A 7,079-nucleotide genomic window follows, 5' to 3' on the forward strand; every position below is an offset into this window, starting at 1 on the left:
GACCATGTTTTGCATTGTGTGAATTTTCAAGTTTCCAATTTTGTAAGTAGTTTTGTTGAGGATAAATTCAATGTGCAACCACGTACACATCGGTGATCGGTTGTACATGGGCCGATGCACTATATCCTTACAATATTTAGTGGTTTGGCAACAATATATCCGATATGCGATATTCCATTTTACCCATGATTTATTTTTTGTTAATTTTTAAGTTTCCAATGTTTCGCATTGCGAGGTTGACAATACATTTAATCTGCAGTTGCGCACACTCATTATTAGTACATTTAATCTACAGTTGCGAGGTTGACAATACATTATCAGTGCAGTATAATGTAGTTAACGCATTTTTAAAAAAAGATTGAACCGTCAGATTTATAAATCGGAATCTGGTGAAACTTCACCCTCATGCTGGGCATTAGAAAAACTCATTTATATTAAAAATTTGGCCCCATCAGAAGCCTCTGCGTCACCTGTTCGGAGGCTCGCGTCTCGGGCCCTGAATCTAGAGATTCAGGGCCCCAGATGCGAGCCTCCGAACAGGTGATCCAGAGGCTTCTGTTGGGGCCAAAAAAAATTTGGGTGGTTGATGTGTCCTTGAGGAGCCTACAGGTAAAATTTCATGTGAATCGGAGCACTGGTGATATGTTTCCAAAGCGTGGATTCATTAATTAAAATTTTAGGGTTTTTGAAAAGTTTGGCTATAAGTTTAAAGTTTCACCTCATTTTACACATTTCACTTTTGAGTTCTGAGTTCTCTCTCCTAGAAGACATGGTACGCACCAAGCAAGTGGCCCGGAGATACCCCCCTGGAAATTCCATACGGTAGCCACGTCCTCTAGCTCCACCACCACCACCACGACGCCAGCATCGCAAGCGTCGATGGAAGCCAGGCACAGTGGCTCTTCGCGAGATCCGCCACTACCAGAAGACCACTCACCTCCTGATACCAAAGGCTCCATTCCAGAAGTTGGTGCGGGAGATCATGGAGGGCATACTGATCAGGAACAACAGGACCTAGTTTCTAGATGCAGCACGCGTGAAACAACCGGATCACTGGACTGCCCAGGCCCTCCTCACACTACAAGAAGCTGCTGAAGCCTACCTCATAGACTTATTTGGAGACTCAGTCTATGCAGCGGTGCATGCAAGGAGGGTCACCGTCACTGACAGGGATCTGCGGATAGTCAGGTTCTTTCGGCAATGGAAAGATAGTCCTCGTGGAGGTCAGCAAGGATAGAGGTGTACAACTCAAAAGCACATGGAATGTAGCTTCTGAAGACATTTTGTAAAGCCTTGGTTGTACCCCATGTAAAATTGTTATTAATACAAATACAAAGTTTTTGGCATGTCTTATTTTTGTTTAGTCACTTGATATTTATTTTATTTACATCGTTGAGTTATCGTTACATGCGTTCGAACAAATACATGTTGCGCACGAATTCGATAAAGCACTGTGTATTAAATTTAGGGTACGAATCGTGTTACGTATAAATTCGACAAATAAACGTAACATTCAAGTAAAAAACAACAGTAAATGACACGTATCACAAACTATATTGCACGCGAATCCAACAAACATCGGTTTTCATTACCTGAAGAGAAGATTACAAAGTGCAGTACATCACTAATGCGATATCAATAGGCAATAAGTACATCTATTCTCTCCTAGGCTTCTTCGAGCTAGGCTCCCCATGGTCAGAGCAATTCTTGATCATAGGAAACAATACATTTTGCCCCAATAGTTCCTGTCTAATGACAGTGGGGTCTTCAACACTGGCAACCATGCCACGGGCCACCATGGAGAAAAGTGGGCAAGACCTAGTACTCGTGAATAAGTAGAGTAGCTTCGAACGTCAAAGCAACACTACTTTCTCTAGGCTGGAGTTGGTCGGGATGGTCTTGAAGGGCCCAACCTTTGTTAGTGCCCTCAACTTCAAGAAGTTCTCGGCAAAAGCAGGGGAGCATGTCTTATGAAATACAATAATGTCGTTGACAAGCTGCCCAACGTACTCCTTCAATGCCAAGTCTTGCACCCTTCCTGGGCTACCAGATCGGCCACCCTGCCTAGATGAAAACTCATCTATATAGACAATCTCCTGCAACACACAAGTTCAGTATCAGAATCACTATACATGGAGTGTGCTGAAGATATATAAATCATATTCATATGAAAATTAACCAGTAGGGCCTCTAGGGCATCGGGAGCGCACACATGTGTTTTTGTCGGGATCGGGCCCCCAGATGTGCCCTGGCCGGAGGCTCGCGTCTGGGGGCATGAATTTGTCCCCAAACGGACGCGAGCCTCCGGCCAGGGCACATCTGGGGGCCCGATCCCGACAAAAACACATGTGTGCGCTCTCGATTCCCTAGAGGCCCTAGTGGTTAAGTTTCATATGAAACCAAGAACATTACCTTCTTTGCATCATCTATCTACCGCTGTAATGGAGCATCCAGGTCTGCTCCTGCCACTGGGCTGCCCTCGTCTCTCTCCTAGGTAGCCACTGCATAGTCAGGTCGAGGACCAAAAAGGCTTTCCTGCAACCGCTCGAACTCCTCATCAGAGATCTGATACTGTGGTGCCGCATCCTCAATCTGCTCCTGGATGCTCACAATGGCAGAGATGTCATCGATGCTCGTGCCATCATAACGAGCCACCTCATCAACATGTAGTGGGGCATCCTGTAAATCAAAATCTATGAAATCACTAGGTGCATCACGCACCATGATACAGTATAGTTCTTCTTCCCTAAGCTCCAACAACTCTAGCACATCCTGCATGAGTAGATATTCCACCCCCTCGATGGTGATAGCATGGAGAGAAGAGAGGGGTGGCTCTTCGCTTGTGGGCATCTCATCAGGGCAGGGAGGTGGGTGCACAATGGCCAAGATCTGTGCTGCCTCAACACTCAGATCGAGAGTGATCTCCTCAGGCTCCCTCTCAAAGTACTCTAGTAGTGGCCGAGAGGGTGCGTCGATGTCCTCGTCACTGTCCTCTTGCACCTCAGTGCACATAACATATATGGCAAAGGCGGCATCCCTCTCAATGAGATCCATCGTGACGTGGTCCTGTGACGAGGTGGGCACTGCTCTAGCACGGAGATGTTGCCCCACATGCACCAGGGCTCGACTTATCACCTTTGCATGGCTGGATCCGACACACAAACTATACAAAAAATCCATGGGAACCCACCTGAGAGTGGAGTCGGGAATAGAGCAAGTGAGAGGGTTCACTGCATCACAAAACGATGTTAGTATACTAGAGTCAGGGTCTACAGCGGAAAGTGAGCTCTCTAGACTCAAGGTCACGCAAAACCTAGGGTATATCTGGTCCCCTATGTGCGCGTAGCATGTGGAGCTGATCCATGCGGCGAAGGCGGGAGTGGTAGCCATGGCACACAAAGAGAGAAGGAAGGAGAGCACAAGTGTAGGGAAGTGGAGAATGAAAGTGAAAATGAGTTTGGAGTTATAACTTTTATGTGTCTAGGGTTTTAAATAAAGGTTCTTTATAAAGTTATTAACTCTAAAGTTTCAAATTAAAACTCTTACCTTAGTTTCTTTATTTCAGTACTTTAAAGTCACTGTTAAAATTACTCATATAGACAAACGCTTCGTTCTACATTATTATATCCTCGAATATGTTTGGGTTGCTGAGTATATTCAAGTCTAATGAGAGAAAATATATAAATTTTTAAAGAAAATAAATCTAAAAGGCCTTGAAATTCCCTTTGGATCCAATTTAATATTAAAATTTAAGAAACGAGCAGCGGAGATGCGCTACAATATATCATTGTGCAAAGACAATATTCTCTAGATTATAGACCTCTAACCTGCAATTTAATTATGATTTTTAACTGCACGATTGAGTAATTACAGTATGTATTATCGCACGCTTGGATCACAGTAAACTAAAATTTAAAGTACTCAGAAGTTCAAAAAAGGTATGTATTCGCTCTTTATAAACTTTTTTTACAAGGATTCCACTATCTCAAGGATATGGAGAAGCACATTGTTTACATGTCATGGATTGCTCACTACGAGTCCTGACTTTTCTATTATCTAACTTGAAATAGAAGTTGTAGAGGGGCTCACTGGACATTAATTGGATTTCTTGTCTCAGAAAATAAATGGGCCAATGACTCTCTGCGCTGACTATGAAAGGATTATGACCACTCCACAAGATTACCACATCTACGAGCGCTGTATGTGTGTCATCTCGGATATCTTGATCCAAGCTGATCCACTCCCCTCGCAAAAGTCGCCATCTTCTATATCGAAAGCGAACGCACAAAATTTTGTCTAGTAATGAAATACCTGTAATAAAAACAAAAATAATGGTAAGTGATCAATGCGACTAATATAACAATTCATCTAAGCGAGACCTATGTCAATTAAATCAAGGTATGCAAAGTAGTAAAAAAGTTTTACCTGAATGTAATATCAGATTGGTTGACCCTGCACTCAATCGTCTCATCAAAATGTGTTCTTTTGACTTGCCAAGACTCACCCAATAGCTGACTCATCCATTCCTCGGATGGACACTTGCATTGATAAGTAATCTTTGTTTTCTTCAAAACATCACATGAACCAAACAAATGTGCAAACAATGAGAATGGAATAAACCAACTAAGATGCACATCTTTGGAGCCTGTGGTGGGTTTCATAGCACTATTGATGTCAGATTTTATCTTCGACTTACAAGCTCCTGACAACTCCAAGCTACCAATGAACCATTCACCACTAGACAGTGGCGGCAATGGGACATGCTGCAATCTCTGGCTTTCTACCACATACAATGAATTATAAAAAAAGATATTTTGAGAGGCAAGTTGACTTGCAGAGGTATTATCATAGATCAAAGAACCTATCTCTTCATGCCAAACATGTATCTTGCCGCTTAAACATTCCACATTCTGCCATTCATGCAAAGTCGATGGATATAGAGCTGTCAATCAAACAAGACTGAATTAGAATACTGCGAAGACTTTTAAAAACAACTCTGATACAAAAGAATAATCAATGATAAAATTTAACAACTTACTGTTTTGTTTATAATTTGCAATGTTTTTCTCGTCGTGTACAAAGATTTGTTTATGCGTATAAACATGTTGAATCAACACTTCTGTTACTGCACTTGTGCCATTAAACACTTTTCTGAACTCTAGAATTCTACCTTTCCAATGTTTGCTAGGGTTTGCAACATCCTTGCACTTGACCTTGAAACTCCCTCGAGTACTTGGGTGCATCAAAATCCAATCCAACTTATAATACTTATCACAAATCCAATTACCGCCATTATCTTTCCTGTTGAAGACCTCCACTGCAAGTATGCTATTGATATTTTTCCTCCGTGAAGACATCTATAACAACCAAATACAAAAGTTATCTATCAACATGTGTATAATTTGCAAATGTTCTCTCCAAATGAAATTAAATTTAAATGGATCAATTTAAAAAAGAAACATTATACCTGTAATTTCTTTCACAAAGATCCCTAGATATGTTGAGCAAGAAGTTGACTTATAGCAAGACCATTGTTCCTTCATTGACAGATTCCTGCAGTACAAAAACAAAAGAAATCTTGGGTCAACGCATACATATAACTTTTATAGGCTTTGTCCAAATGCGTTGAAATTTAACCATGGAACAGTAGTAAAAAATGGCAATATACCTGTGGCTTTCTTTGCAAAAAATCCCAAAGATGTTGTAGAAGTTGAGTTCTTAATAAATCATTGTTCTTCACCCTCAGAGATTCTTGGGGTAAAAAAACAAAGGAAAGCTCAGTATGCATGTAACTTGTATACATTTTGTCTAAACGAGATAAAATTTAACAGTGGAGCAACAAAAAAACAAGACAATATACCTGTAACTTTGTTTACAGAGAAACCCTAAGATGTTGAAGAAGAAGTTGAGTGTTCAAAATCCCAAAGATGTTGTAGAAGTTGAGTTCTTAATAAATCATTGTTCTTCACCCTCAGAGATTCTTGGAGTAAAAAAACAAAGGAAAGCTCAGTATGCATGTAACTTGTATACATTTTGTCTAAACGAGATAAAATTTAACAGTGGAGCAACAAAAAAACAAGACAATATACCTGTAACTTTGTTTACAGAGAAACCCTAAGATGTTGAAGAAGAAGTTGAGTGTTCAAAATCCCAAAGATGTTGTAGAAGTTGAGTTCTTAATAAATCATTGTTCTTCACCCTCGGAGATTCTTGGAGTAGAAAAACAAAGAAAAGCTCAGTATGCATGTAACTTGTATACATTTTGTCTAAACGAGATAAAATTTAACAGTGGAGAAACAAAAAAACAAGACAATATAGTTGTAGCTTTGTTTACATAGAAACCCTAAGATGTTGAAGAAGAAGTTGAGTGTTCAAAATATCACTATTCTTGACTGTAAGAGACTCCTAGAGCATCAAAACAAAAGAAATTACATGTCAGAGAATGCACATAACTTGCACAGGTTTTCTCCAAACGAGATAAAACTTTACCATAGAACATCTATGGAAGAGAAAAATATACCTGTAAAGTTTTGTGAAGAGAATCTTAGGGCTTTGGTAAAACAAGCTCTGCTCTCATAAAACACATGAAACTCTCTCTGTGCTTGTGCAAAGCAAATGAAATTTTACAAGGTTACAGACAGGGAAAGCAACAGTGAGGCTGTAAAATTTCGTCAGGAAAGAAGAAGTGGGGAAAGAGATATGACAAATTTGAGTTCCGCCTAAGAAAGAGGGGGAAACTGAAAAGGGGAGAAAAGAAAAGTCAAACATAAAAAATAAGAAAATGAAAATTCGAGGCACAAACTTCCAAGAAGTGACAGCATTGTACTCCCCACATTTTCCCTTATTTTATTGCTAAGGGAAGATTTGGTCCAAGATATAGCTAGAAGATTCATGTTACATGAATCTGGAATTCCAACTCTCTCATTGGTTAGGCCTATATTTGTTTATTCACTCCTTAAGGGGAAAAAAAGAGAGTCCATATTTCTCCTAATGCTAGACTTGCCTAGTATGGTTAGGGTTGGATTGGGTCAAGAGGACTCCCAAACCCTACTTCTTGACCAAAGTATTCTTGACCAAGG

The 7,079-nt window shown here is 40.4% G+C and overlaps 1 long non-coding RNA gene across 1 annotated transcript; it reads right to left on the bottom strand.

The window, feature by feature from the left end:
- Positions 1-4,836: 4,836 nt before the first annotated feature.
- Positions 4,837-5,538, bottom strand: LOC148034165 (uncharacterized). Its single transcript, XR_015691494.1, has 3 exons — positions 5,468-5,538; positions 5,171-5,357; positions 4,837-4,942 (listed from the first exon to the last, which is right to left on the bottom strand). It is a non-coding gene; the product is annotated as an uncharacterized LOC148034165 (long non-coding RNA).
- Positions 5,539-7,079: the final 1,541 nt, after the last annotated feature.

Source organism: Lygodium microphyllum, chromosome 7 (genome assembly GCF_053477565.2).
Source record: "Lygodium microphyllum isolate KBCC chromosome 7, Lygodium_microphyllum_v1.1.10, whole genome shotgun sequence".
NCBI lineage: Eukaryota > Viridiplantae > Streptophyta > Polypodiopsida > Schizaeales > Lygodiaceae > Lygodium > Lygodium microphyllum.